This window comes from Suricata suricatta, chromosome 1 (genome assembly GCF_006229205.1).
Source record: "Suricata suricatta isolate VVHF042 chromosome 1, meerkat_22Aug2017_6uvM2_HiC, whole genome shotgun sequence".
Classification (NCBI taxonomy): Eukaryota; Metazoa; Chordata; class Mammalia; order Carnivora; family Herpestidae; genus Suricata; species Suricata suricatta.
This window is the reverse complement of record NC_043700.1, coordinates 95,595,390-95,609,586: the sequence shown is the minus strand read 5'-3', so window position 1 is coordinate 95,609,586 and position 14,197 is coordinate 95,595,390. Positions and strand designations below refer to the sequence as shown.

At 34.1% G+C, this 14,197-nt stretch overlaps 1 protein-coding gene across 8 annotated transcripts in view; it reads left to right on the top strand.

Moving 5' to 3' along the window:
- The window catches only part of SPATA5 (spermatogenesis associated 5), a 325,548-nt gene that overhangs the window by 48,185 nt on the left and 263,166 nt on the right, over positions 1-14,197 (top strand). The gene's annotated exons all lie outside the window — the stretch shown is intronic.

The following is a 14,197-nucleotide window of genomic DNA, read 5'->3' as shown; positions in this document are numbered from 1 at the left end:
AGACTTCACGGAGACAACATACTCAGGCTAAACTTAAAAAAAAATTGTTTTAATTGAAATTTTTATGGATGTAATTGGATATTCAGTACAGTTGTAAGAAATACTGTAGGGAGATCTTGTGTATTCTTCACTCACATTCTCCCTGAGTGGTAACATCTTGCAAACAATTAATACAATATCACAAGCAGGATATTGATATAATCACTGATCTTATTCAGACTTCCACAGTGTGACTTGTACTTGTGTGTGTGTGTGTGTGTGTGTGTGTGTGTGTTGTGTTCTGTGAAGTTTTATTACTTGTAAAGTTTTGTGTATCTGTCACTGGACTTGAGATACTGAATAGTTCCATCACCACAGTGATCTCTTGCTTTGCTCTTTCATAACCATACTAACCTTGCTTTGTACCTGTTTCTAAAATTCTGTCATTTTAGAAATTTTATATAAATCAAGTTATACAGTATACAGCCCTTTGATGTTAGTTTTTTCCCATATAGCATAATTCCAAGGAGATTCATCCAAGTTGTTATGTGCACCGTTTGTTCCTGTCTGTTGCTGAGTCGTATTCCATGGTATGGATGTACCATGGTTTGCCTAGTTTTTACCTGTTGAAGACATCTGAGCTTTTTCCAGTTTGGGTTGATTATGAATAAAGTTGCTGTGAACATTTATCTGCAGATATTGTGTAAATATAAGTTTTTATTTCTCTGAAATAAATGTCCAAGACTGCAACTGCTGGGTTGTATGCTAATTGCATATTTAGTCTTATAAGAAAATGTCAACTGAGCTAATTATATTTATTTTTATTAAAAATTTTTTTTTTATTTGTTTATTTTTTTGAGAGACAGTGAGAGACAGAGTGTGAACAGGGGAGGGTCAGAGAGAGAGGGAGACACAGAATCCGCAGCAGCCTCCAGGCTCTGAGCTAGTGGTCAGCACAGAGCCTGACATGGGGCTCAAACCCATGAACTGTGAGATCATGACCTGAGCTGAAGTTGGACTCTCAACCGACTAAGCCACCCAGGCGCCCCAACGAGGCTAATTTTAGAATTAAAAAAAATCTTCAAGTTATAATGCTTGGTGTTTCCTCACGTTTACATTTTCTTCATCATTGACATGCTTTGCACAGTTCACTGTCAAATTACCATAAAGGCATCAGAAGCTACCTTTTAAGGGAGGAGGGATCATCTCTTACTTTCTCTTAGCACCCAAGTGAGCCTAACATTCAGGAAAGAAATGTTTCTTTGAATATATTAATATTTCCAGAAAATGAGCATTGAAACAAAGCATTGACACTGTGTCTTGCGTTGTATTGGGGTAAGAGCTGGGCTGTTAAAGTTGGCTTGATCATAAGGAAAGTGTTTATATCTTGGTGAGCTTGAGGAAAGCTTACAGATTACTCTCTGGCAGTTTAGGAGAGCACTGATGGAAGAATGGAACTTTGTTACTACTCTTTCCCGTTGCTTCTATAATATCACCCCTTTAGTTTTTCTTTTTGAGTTTGTCTTAGTGCTTCTAAGATACTCCTTTATAAAAGCTCACACGTTCCAGTTATTTAAAACTTAGAAACATGTTAGAGAGTCAGGCATAGATTTGTACCCTTTTCTCCATTGTGTGTATCTTAACAGTTCTCTTGGTCATTAAATGTTTTAACTGCTGTAAGCTAAGACAAAAAAATCCTGAAAGAGACAAAAGATATTAAGTCAATGGAATAGACTGTGTGGAATGATATAGTGGGTTTGTTTTCACTTTTTTTTTGTTGTTTTGCTTGTTTGGTTTTCACTTTTAAAGGGATTGTTCCTTGGAAAATGTATTGTGTGGCCAAATAAGTTTGGGAAATACTGGTTTAAATAAAATCCATTGTATTTCTTTGCTGCAGGACTTTTCAGGGTTTTTTCATATGAAGAAGTGTGAAAGAGAGCTATTATGGAAACTTATTTGGCCATGGACCATGTGGAACAGATACTTTCTGCATTTTGCAATGTGGTAGATTGCACAGACTACAGATTTCCCCCAACATTCTGTTTGCACTTTTTGCACTGCAACTTTGTAGCTCCTACCATAAAAGAGATAGAGTCAGGTTTTCCACCCTTTGAATTTGTACTTGGCCATGTAACTTGCTTTGGCTAATAGGATATTAGCAATCATGATGCAAGCTGACTTGAAAGCACTGGGGGCTTGCCTTTTCTTGTACTTGTTTCCTGGAGGATGAGATACCATGTGGAGCATACGTGAGGCCTCATAGCTGAGATTCCCTCTTTTCAGCCATCCTGCCAATTGTCAAACATGTGACAGACACAATGCTAGACCATCCCAACCCAACTGAAGTTTACCCAGGCCAGAAGAACCACTTGGTTTAAGTCTTAAGAATTGTCAGAAATATCAAATGTTTGTTGTTTTGAGACACTAAACTTTATGGTAGTTAGCAAAAGCTTAATGATGAAGATGCTTGATTACTTCTTTTAGAACACAATTGTTTTGTAAATTAAGGTGGAAAGCAGTGTCCTAAGTTAGGAACTAAATCTAAGGACAAATTTCTAGTTTAGGCAACTTAATGTGATTTTAAATTTTTTTTGAAAACTTTTTCAAACTCACTAATGGACTTATAGCTTAACTTTGTTCTACCAAAGTTCTGTAGCAGAACATGCTAATTTAGTATGAGTAATTTGACAAATGGAATTATGGAATAGTCAGTGATTGATGTTGGATTAGTAGAAGCTTTTCATTTCTTTGTAATTTATGGTCTAAAGTTTGGGGACATTGGTACGAATATCTTTACTTCTATTTATCTGTATTTTATTGGCTACTGTTACATAATGTGATTAATGGGTCTAGTCAATGCATAATCATCAAATGCCACATGTGAAAATTACGGGTGATAGGGTTATAAACCAGTTACCCCATCCAAAACCACTTTAGTGTTTAAAAAAGTTTAGAAACTAAAGAAACGTACAGTAAGTTTTTTAAATTTAAAATTACTGCCAATAATGTGTTTTAACAGTGGCTGTCGACTTTTGGAATTGTTGAACTGATTTATTCATCAGAGGAACTGGTACTACAACTGCATTTTTAATTGCTCTAATGAAAGATTTTTTTTTCCTTTATTTTCTTTTGATACAGTATTTATAATCCGTGGACTTGCGCCATTTTCCATTTGGCACTTTATGACTTGGCCTGAGGCCATGGTGTACTATGATGTTACTCATGAGCTCTGGAGTGATTAGCCCTAGTCAGAGTTCCTTTTTACATTGCTTTTTTACTTCAGATTGTAAAAGTTTTTCTGAGAAGTCAACATTTCTGTAATTGGATTGCTAAACTTTACTCTTCTGCTTTCAGCCTATTACATCTACAAAAATATCTTCAAATTATTTCTGCAGAAGGTTTACTACTTACTTTGCTATAGAAAACCTGTCTCAAGCAGGTAGTTAATTGTGAACATTTTTTAATAGTAAGTTGAAGATTCAGCATCTTTTGAGAAAAGATTTCAGCATGTGAAATTAAGACTTCTAAGTCACACTTGCCTAGTTCTATTTATGTTTCAAAGAAATGTCTTAATGGGAATATTGCCAATTATAATATAATGCATTATTAATTTAGGAGACCACAAGTATTAGCTACTTACTTAAATGTAATGTTTCCTTTTTGTGGATTTTCTGAATTGGTGATTATATCAGCTGGTGTATTAGAAGTCAAATGTATTTTACAATTAACTGGTAATTAAAATCAAATGTATTTCTTTACCACAGGAATCCTTAGAATCTTGGACTATGTGAGGGTGCCTTTTGAAATTTCAGTTTTTCACCCAGAAAATACAACTGTTAATATTTTGTTGTAGTTCTAATAGTTTAAAAAAATTTTAGAGATTGTTTTTCTGTGCACATAGATATTTCAATATAACTAATCTTTGGATATATAATTTATATTTTGCTTTTTTCACTTCAAATTTTACGGTAAATATTTTAATTTAAAAATTTTCAGCAAACATCTTTTTAATAACTGTTTAATAGATTGTTATGTGGTAAACTGTTATTGTTTAATCCTTCTTCTATTATAAAAAGTCTTTTTTTCCCTGTGTTTCTCTAATATGGTTATACACATATTTACATCCAAACCTTTGCATTTATGATTCCCAGAAGTGGAATTACCAGACTAAAATATGTGGTTTTAAAGTTTGGGGAAAATGTCATTAAGCTCTGTTTTTCCTCCCCAGAAAGATTGTTTTAATTTATAACTGTGATAAAAATTTAAAATTATAAAGAGCTTAAATAAAATCTTATTTGTACTTTAGTCCTTTTTTATTTGCCACTAGAGTTTATTTTTCATTATGAGGAATAATACTGGATAATCTTTAGGTAGGGATTTAAAAAAGGAAAATGAAAACTATCAATTATATATCTTCTTTCTATAAAAATGTTAAATATTTAGATAATAGATCTAAGCTGGATGGCTTTTTAAGGGATTTTAAGTTCTATGAGAGCAGTTCTTATTTTTATCCTTTATTTTTATTCTAGCACATAATAGATGTCCAGTCAATATTTGTTGAATGGATAAGTGAACAACTATAATTTTCTTAAAAAAAAAAAAAGATGGTCAATTTCACATATATTTAAAGAATATCTCATCCTTCTTCCGTAGTGAAGCATAATATAATCTATTTACCTTCATGTAACATTTTTTAGATTGTTCATATTTTATAAAACAAGTGTTTTTTTTTTTTGATGAATTTTAACCCTTACTGTTTATTCATATTTGGAATAAATATGCCTGTAATAGTGCCAAGTTGTCTATGCTGGAAGGATACAGAGTAGTCCTTTATATTTTCTGCCAAAACATGTTGCTTTCTTGATGTATTAAAAATTCTCATTAAGATAAACAAAAAAATACAATGCTTTCAGTAGTTTTATTTATAATTATCTTTGCAATAAGCCATTTATCACCATAGCAGTGATCACTGATAAATGGTATTCTTAACCAAATATATACAAATTGATTACCATCAAGTTTAATTCATTTATACATCTTAAATCATCCCCATCCCCCAGGGTTTCCCTGTTTCTTTTTATGTAGTTTTAGGTTGTTTCATTATTTGGAAATAATTCATCTTTATACTTTTGGTATTGCTTTTGGATTGCAGTTTTCAGAATTTGGACATTTGGTTCAGAATAAGCTAAAAGCCAATAAAAAGTGAGGGCTCTACTTTCATTTGAACCCACTTTTATAAAGTGAACTACAACCAGAGCCTTAAGACTAACTGTATAGCCCCAAACCTCTTTGTAAGCTTGGATCCAGATTAAATTTGGAGGTAGTCCTCAGTCGAATTGAGTGTATACCAAATGTCATTAGTTAAATAAACATACCTCATTTACTTCCATTTTAAAAAGTGGCAAACTTAATTATATGAATAATCAAAAGACTGTATCACTAATTACATATTCAAAATTTACTGGTGTATTTTCATTTGGCGTCTTTTCAGATGAGAATAGAACATCAGAATGTGACAAGGCAGTTGAATTTCATAAGATGAGCTCATTAACATTACTTTTCCTGTGCAGAGAGTTAAAGAGTTTAATTGACCATAATTACATTTCATTCTTCATGTACCCTCAGGATAATTAGAAGGAATCTGAGTTTCTGTCCTTTAAAAACAGTACTGTATTCTATATGTTCTTTATTTTTAACAGATTCAAAGGATTGAGGGTTTCTGGGATGCTTTACTAAATAACAGATTGCTTTTTTTGGAATAGATATACAACCTGTGGAAATTCTATTAATTCCATATTGGTTCTTGGCAAGGCTTTTGAATTCGGTTTCTTTTGATTTTGCTTCTTGTTGTCTAGACAGAAGAGTGTCTTCTATCACTCCCAAGATCCCAGTCTTCCCTGCCAACTTCTTGAGCATTTTTATAGTTTTAAGTAATAACAATTGAACAGGAAAGCACATTTGGGAAAGTAGATTACTTTTAACCAGGAAATACTCTGTGCCAAAATCAAGATTGTAGTTTTAAGTGTATTAAATATTTTAGAAGTTTAACTCTTTCATTACACTTTTCTTTTTATATCTTTTCTCAGGCTTATAGTCTGTAGGAGAAACGAGAGAGATATAAAAGTTAGTGGAAAGATCTACAGTTTCTGCTCTTAGCTCTGATCCTGTTAACTTTGGTGAAATCAAAGACTGTTTTTCATATTATAGAAGGAAAGCTCTTAATTGGCTCTTTTCCAATGTATGTCTTCTTTTGAACTTATAAATGTTGAGGTTATCATAGAGGTATATGCTGTACTTACACGTTATAGTTGATCAGTACTCAAATACTTGATGAGTATTTGCTACAAACACAGATTTTCATTTAGTGTAAAGGAAATCACTGGGAATGCTAGTGTGGTTCTTCGATGGCACTGAACTTCTTATTTCATTTTGTACAGGTGTGGAGGAATTGTACACCACTGATCTTGCCCTTTGGTCCATCCCTCCCAACGCTTTGTTGAGTAATTTATCCAAAAGAAATTACAGATCTGGCTTAAAAGCTATCAGCATGACTACCAGTTGATCATCTTTAGAATGAAGTCTAAGCTCTTTAGTTTGATATTTGTAATCTGACTCATGCCTCATTCTTTTTTTTCTTACATTATGCTCTCATCTTACTGAACCACTCCTGGTTTTGCATGTGTTATCTCTTCTGCCTGAAAAATTGTTTTCTGACCTCTCAGTTACCAAAGATCTTGCAGTGTGATCCCTAGAACACACCCACAAAATACATGTATATGACTTGTGGATATAATATACCTACTACACAAAATATGCATATATCCCTGTGGACCTTTTGTATTGTTCATCTTTGTATCTCCACGGCTTGGCAAATGGTAATGACCAAATAATAAAGGTTTGCTAGATGACTGAATATTTTGTGAAGAATTTTGATTCATAAATGTTTTTATTTCTCAGAAATAGTTCTTTTACCCTTCTCTATAAGTATATAGTCATATTTTAGTAACAGCTTTATTTAGATACAATTCACAGATTAGTTTAGTCATTTAAAGGGCATATTTTGGTGATCAAGTATGTTTAAAGAGTTGTACAGCCATTACTGCAGTCAACTTTAGAACACCCTTTTATCATCCCAAAAAAGAAGCCCCTATACCCTTTACTCATCATTTCCCAACCTGCCCATCCTCACCAGCCTGAGGCAAACATATAATATCTATTTTATATCTCTATAGATTTGCCTGTTCTAGACATTTCATATAAATGGAATGCTAAGATACTTGATTCTTTGTGACTGGCTTCTTTCACTAAGCATAAATTTTCAAGGTTTATCCATGTAACATATATCAATAGTTCATTCCTTTTTATTGCCAAATAATATTCTTTTGTATGGATACTGCACATTTGATCTATCTTTTCATTAGTAGATAGACATTTGGATTGCTTCTTTTGACTCTCATAAAGTTGCATTTGAATATTTGTATACAGGTTTTTGTTTGAGCACCTGTTTTAATTCTTTTGGCTCTATATCTAGTAATAGAATTCCTGGGTCATTGGTAATTCTGTGTTTAACCTTTTGAGGAACTAATAGTTTTCCAAAGTGACTGGACCATTTTATATCCCCACTGGCAGTGTATGGAGAGTTCCTGTTTCTATATATCCTCATTAAAACTTACTATCTTTTTGATGATAGCTAATCTAGTGGGTGTGAAATGATACCTTATTGTGGTTTTTGATTTGCGTTTCTTTAGTGACTAATGATACTGAGCATCTTTCATTTGCTTATTTCCCATTATGTGTACTTCTTTGGAGAAATGTCTATTCAGATCCTTTGCCCCCTTTTAATTGGGTTATTTATTTATCTTTTTATTATTGAGTACCAAGAATTCTTATATATTCTGGATACAAGTCCTTTATCAGATATATGATATCTGATATCATATATGATTTGTAATAGTTTATCTTATTCAGTGGGCTGCCTCTTTCATTTTCTTAATAGTGGCCTTGGAAGCACACGTTTTTAATATTGATGAATCCCAGTACATCTATATTTTCTTTTCTTGTGTGTATTTCTGGTACCACATTTGAGAAACTGTTGCTAAATCCAAAGTCATGAAGATTTGCCTTATATTTTAAGAGTTTTAGTTTTAACTCTTACATTTAGTTCTTTGATTTTTCTCCCCAGGTAGGGTTAATCCTCCACTTGTGTGTGTAATGGTAGCATTATAGAAACTACAATTATAGCTTGCAGCCATGAAGACCATATATGGGAAAAGTGATTTTTTTTAACCTGTGGTAAAATATACATAACATAAAATTTACCATTTTAACTATTTTTAAATCTATGACTTGGCTACAGTAAGTATGCCTACATTGCTGTGCAGTCATTACCACCATCCATATGCAGATCTCCAGAAATTTTTCATTTTCCCAAACTAAAACTCCACACCTATTAAATAACTCCTTTTTTAATTTTTTTAAAATGTTTTTTATTTTTGAGAGACAGAGAGAAATAACAAGGGCCACAGAGAGAGGGAGATACAGAATCCAAAGCAGGCTCCAGGCTCTGAGCTAGCTGTCAGCACAGAGCCTGACGTGGGGCTCGAACCCACAAACTGTGAGGTCATGACCTGAACTGAAGCCAGACGCTTAACCGACTGAGCCACCCAGGTGCCCCAATAACTTCTTTTTTAAAAAAATTTTTTTAATGTTCATTTTTGAGAGAGAGAGAAACCAAGTGTGAGTGGGGGAGGGACAGAGAGAAGGGAAGACACAGAATCCAAAGTAAGCGCCAGTCTCTGAGCTGTCAGTATAGAGCCTGATGCGGGACTTAAACTCATGAATTGCAAGATCATGACCTGAGCCGAGGTCTGATGCTTAACCTACTGAACCACCCGGGTGCCCCTAAACAACTCTTTATTCCCTCCCTCACCATTAAGTATTATGGTAGCTTTTTTCTTTTTTCCCAAAGAAGTTATTAGGTGAAGTTCCTTTCTATTCCTAGCTTGCAGAGAGGTCTTTTTTTAAATCCAAAATGGATGTTGAATTCTGTTGAATGCATTTTTGGCATCTTAGGAATGATCATAATGTGTTTTTTTAGTTTGTCAATACAGTGAATTACATTGATTTTCAGTGTTGAATCAGCCTTATATTTCTTGATGAATTCCACTCAGGTGGAATTGTGATGTAGTACCCTTTTTACATATGTTTATGAGAGATATTGGTCTGTAGTTTTTTTTATGAACTTTTTTGTCTGGTTTTGGTATTAGGGAAATCCTGGCATTATGGAGTAAATTGGAAAGTGTTCTTTCATCATTTATGTGTTGGAAGAAATTATGTAGAATTAGTATTATTTCCTTAAGTGTATTCCATAGAAACCATCTGGGCCTAGAATTTTCATTATTTGGAAGACTTAAGTGCAGTTTAAGTTTTTAATAAATATAAAACTATTCAAATTGTTTAGTTTTTTCTTGATTGAGTTTTGGTAGTTTGTATCTTTTAAGGAACTGGTCCATTTTGCTTTGTCAGATTGATGGAATTAGTCGTTCATAGTTTTGTTATCATTTTACTGACTACAGGATGAGTAGTGATGTCTTTTATTTCTCATATTGGTAATTTATATGTACATTTTTTTCATGGTTAGTCTGACTGAAGGCGTGTCAGTTTTACTGATCTTTTCAAATGATCAGCTTTGTGTTTTACTGTTTTTCTGGTTTTGATTTCATTGACTTCTGCTCTCATCTTTATTTGCTACCTTCTGTTTGCATGAGGCTTAATTTGCTCTTCTTTTTTTCTTAAGATGGGAATTGTGGTTAATGATTTTAGTTCTTCTTTTCTAATGTAAGCATTCAGTTGCTTTAACTGCATCTCACATATTTGATATGTTGTATTTTATTTCTATTTAGTTTATAATATTTTTAAATTTCCCTTGAGACGTCTTTAACTTATCACAGTCTACCTTCAAGTGATAATATATCATTTATAGTATTAGAACCTTACAACAGTTTACTTCTACTGCTCCCCCTCTGGCCTTTGTGCTATTGTCATACATTTTACTTTCACATATTTTGTAAACCCCACAGTACATTGTCATCATTTTGCTCTAAATGGCATTTTCTTTTGAAGAGATTTAAATAGTAAGAAAAATATCTTTATATTTACTCAGTGTAGTTAGCATTTCATCTTTAGTTTTTTGTACAGATTCAAATTTCCATCTGGTATCATTTTCCTTTTTTCTAAAATGCTTATTTAATATTTCCTGTAATGCAGGTGTGCTGGTCATGAATTCTTCCAGTTTTTGTATGTCTGAAAAAAGTAAGGTTTTTTTGTTTGTTTGTTTGTTTCACTTTTTCACTGGATAAAGAATTTAGGTTGATAGTATCCTCTGTCCCCCCAGGTTCTTTACTGTTTTTACCTTACTCTTCTTTCTCGCAATATTTTTGAAAAGAAATTTGCTGTCTCCATTTTCTTTGTTTTCCATATGTAATATATCTTTTATTCTCTGGTTGCTTTTATATTTTGTCTTTATCATTGATTTTAAGCAATTTGATTATGATGTGCCTTTGTAGTTTTCTTCATATTGCATGTGCAGGTTCATTGATGCTCTTGTATGTATGGGTTTATAGTTTTAATCAAATTTGAAAAAAAAAACACCTTGGCCCTTATTTCTTTAAATATTTAGTGTGTTTCTTGCCTTACTCCCTCACTAGGGACTCAAAATACACATGTATGTTTGTCTGCTTTAGTTGTCCCAAAGCTCGATAATGGCATGTCCACTTTTTTCTTTTCTTTTTCTCTTTGCTTTATTTTAGTTAGTTTCTATTGTTTTGCTTACCGTTTCACTAGCCTATTTTACCCCCTTGAAATATCTAATATGCTATTAGCCCTATCCATTGCATTTTTAAAATTATAGACATTAAGTTAGTTTTCTTCTCTAGAAATTTTATTTTTATCCTTTTCATATGTTTCTCTTCCCTACTTAGTGTTTTTAGTGTTTTCCTTTATTTGAACATATGGAATACATTTCTAACAACTTTAAATACTTTGTTTTTTAATTCTATCATCTATAATTTCTGGATTAGCTTCAACTTATTGATCTTCTTATGGGCTGTATTTTCTTTTTTGCATGCTTGACACTTTTTGATTACCTTCCAGAAATTTTGAATTTTACTTTTTTGGCAGCTGGATTATTTTTATATTCATTAAAATACTACTCTGGGGTGTGGTTAAGTTACTTGGAAATAGTTTGATTATTGAGGTGTGGGGATTCGTGCCTTTATATTTCTTAGGTGGGATTAGGACAGTGTTCTGTCTAGGGATAGTATTTCCCCACTACTGAGGTTGGATCCTTTTCAGTACTCTACCTAATGGCCCGTGAATCACAACGTTCCTGGCGAGAGCAGGCACTATTCCCTCTAAGTCTTTTGGGTCTCTGGTCTCTTTCCACCACTATCCCTCTCCCAGCCTTATCTTGTTTTTCCCACATATGTACACAGATAACAGTGTACATAAAGGAGACCCTCATCATATTTCAGGTGTTCTTTCCCTGTGGACTTCTTTTATCTCTAATTCTCTTATCTGTGATACCTAGCCTCTTTGGCTTTCCCATACTCCTAGTTTTATCTTTTCATCTCTGGGAGACAGCAGGTTCTGCCTATGTTTTCCTTTCATTGCTATAACCTGTGACCTTTTCCAGGCAACTGGTTGTGTGTAATCAGCTAGTTGGTTTCCTTTCTCTCAAGGAGCATTGTCCTTTGTTGCCTGATGGCCAGTGTTCTGACAGTTGATGCTTCATATATTTTGTCACTTTCATTATTTTTTTCTTTTTCAGAGAGAAAGGTAAATCTTATCTCTTTTACTCAATGGCCAGAAAGAAAGGGTCTGTCTTTGGCAATTTTATAAAGTGTCCCTTATTTATAAAGATTTATATCCAAGCAACAGGATGGATGTATTTCAATGTCTCATGTTAAAATTGCTATCAGAAATTCATGTGCTTTTCAGAGAAATGCTTTGAAGTTTTTTATGTAGGTTTTTCTTTAAGTGTATTAAGAATGAACCTTCTGGTTTTGACCCAATAGAAATACCTGTGCTCTAAGATGGAATGGGATATGATGCTGAAGTGGGAAAGATGTGGTAGATTGATCTCACAATTAGCAGACGTCTGAGAATTCCACTATAAGCAGAGATAAATTTAAAAAATAAGTTTATTTTTTTTAACATTTATTTATTTTTGAGAGACAGAGAGAGACATGTCTGATCATGAGCAAGGGAGGGGCAGAGAGAAAAGGACACAAAGAATCGGAAGCAGACTCCAGGCTCTAAGCTGTCAGCACAGAGCCTGATGTGGGGCTTGAACCCATGAACTGTGAGCCGAAGTCAGACACTGAACCAACTGAGCCACCCAGGCGCCCCTAGAAAATAAGTTTAAGGACCTGACATAAAAGTTTTTTTCTGCTATCTAGAGCTGTAGATGAGTACTAGGAGATAGGAGATGTGAAAATGAGTTCTAGAGAAGTGTAAGCTGCTTATAATTTAATCATCTGTCTGTCTTTGTTGGGGAACCCCAAGATCACCCTCAAGCTTGATTTACTAGAAGGATTAACTGGAGTCAAAAGCCATTACACTCATGCTTATGATTTATTACTGTGAAAGGATACAGATGAATATCAGCAAAGTGAAAAGGCCCATGGGGTAAATTCAGAGACAAAAGGCACAAGCCTAATGTGGAATCACATAGGAACATACTTAGTTCTATCTGAGATGATGTGACAATACATGTAAAGTGTTATTGAACAGGAAGAATCATATGGGTCTTTGGAGGTCGACCACGTATGTATATAGCACCTCCACATCTGACCTTAGCTACTTAAACTCCAGCTTTTTTTAGGGCAGAAACAGATGTACTTAAAATCACATTGTCTGAGTAAACTTATCTGGTCAAACAGGTACAGCATAGCCTAAAGGCCTCACATACAAAACACTTATCAGGGACAATATTTAAAAGGTCTGGGTGGCTCAGTTGGTTAAGCATCTGACTTCGGCTCAGGTCATGATCTCCCAGTTTGTGAGTTCACACCCCATGTCAGGCTTTGTGCTGACAGCTGAGAGCCTGGAACCTCTTTCGGACTCTGTGTCTCTCCCTTTCTCTCTGCCCCTCCCCTACTCATGCTTGCTCTGTCTCTCTCACAAAAAATAAATAAATGTTAAAAAAATGGAAAAGAAAATAAAATAAAAGGCCTAGAGATTATCTCCCAGAAGGCTGCCAATGGCTGGTCCTAAAGACTAGCCTTTCTTTAGAATGGCAGAGTTTGAGCAGCCTGGGCCTTCTGAATTAAACCTTCTTGAACACTAACTTCTTAACTCCATCCTTTATTTGGATTTCATTAGTTTTTTCCTAATGGCCTTTGTCTGTTTCAGGATTCCATCCAGGTTATCATGTCTCCTTACGCTTCTCTGGGCTGTAGCAGTATTTATTTTTTGCTTGTTTTTGATGGCCTTGACAGTTTTGAGTATGCTATCAGGTATTTTGAAGAATATCTCTCAATTTGAGTTTGGCTGAGCTCAATTTTGTTCATCCTTCATACCTCATTCTGTGTACCTACCTATATTCCTAGAGCCGGGCTAGACACTTCAAACATAACAATCTTTCAGTAAAATGAATATATCAAGAGTGAATGAATGAATATATAAATGAATTAATGGATGGATATTTGATATTAAAACCTCTATAGGAGCCTGACTGTCTTGTTGATAACCTGTAACACATGAACCTCCATACTTGTCAGAAGTTTTAAAAGGTAAACAAATTCTACCCTAGGATAGTTAGTTTTTGCTCAACAGTCTACCACATAGGCTTGCTTTTTAGTTCCTGAGACTTGGTTTACCTGTCTCACAGAACTCAGCGTATGCCTAGGATATATGTCTCATTTCTCTAAGCAACTCATTCCCCAGAATTGTCTTATGGTACCTTTCAGGCCTGGTTCCCTGGTTCCCACTAACATTCATACCCTCAGATGTTACATGTAGCACATACGACATCCATTAGAAGCTTTGATCATAAAGTAACATCCTTTGTTCTTTTGCTAAATATTGACCATTAAGACAGTGCTGTGAGAAATATTTTCTGATATGCTCTTTACTCTTTGTCAGGTTTTCTTCTCATACCTGTTGCCTCATGCCAAAACATCAATAGTAATCTTCTTTCCCCGGGATCTTGGCACTC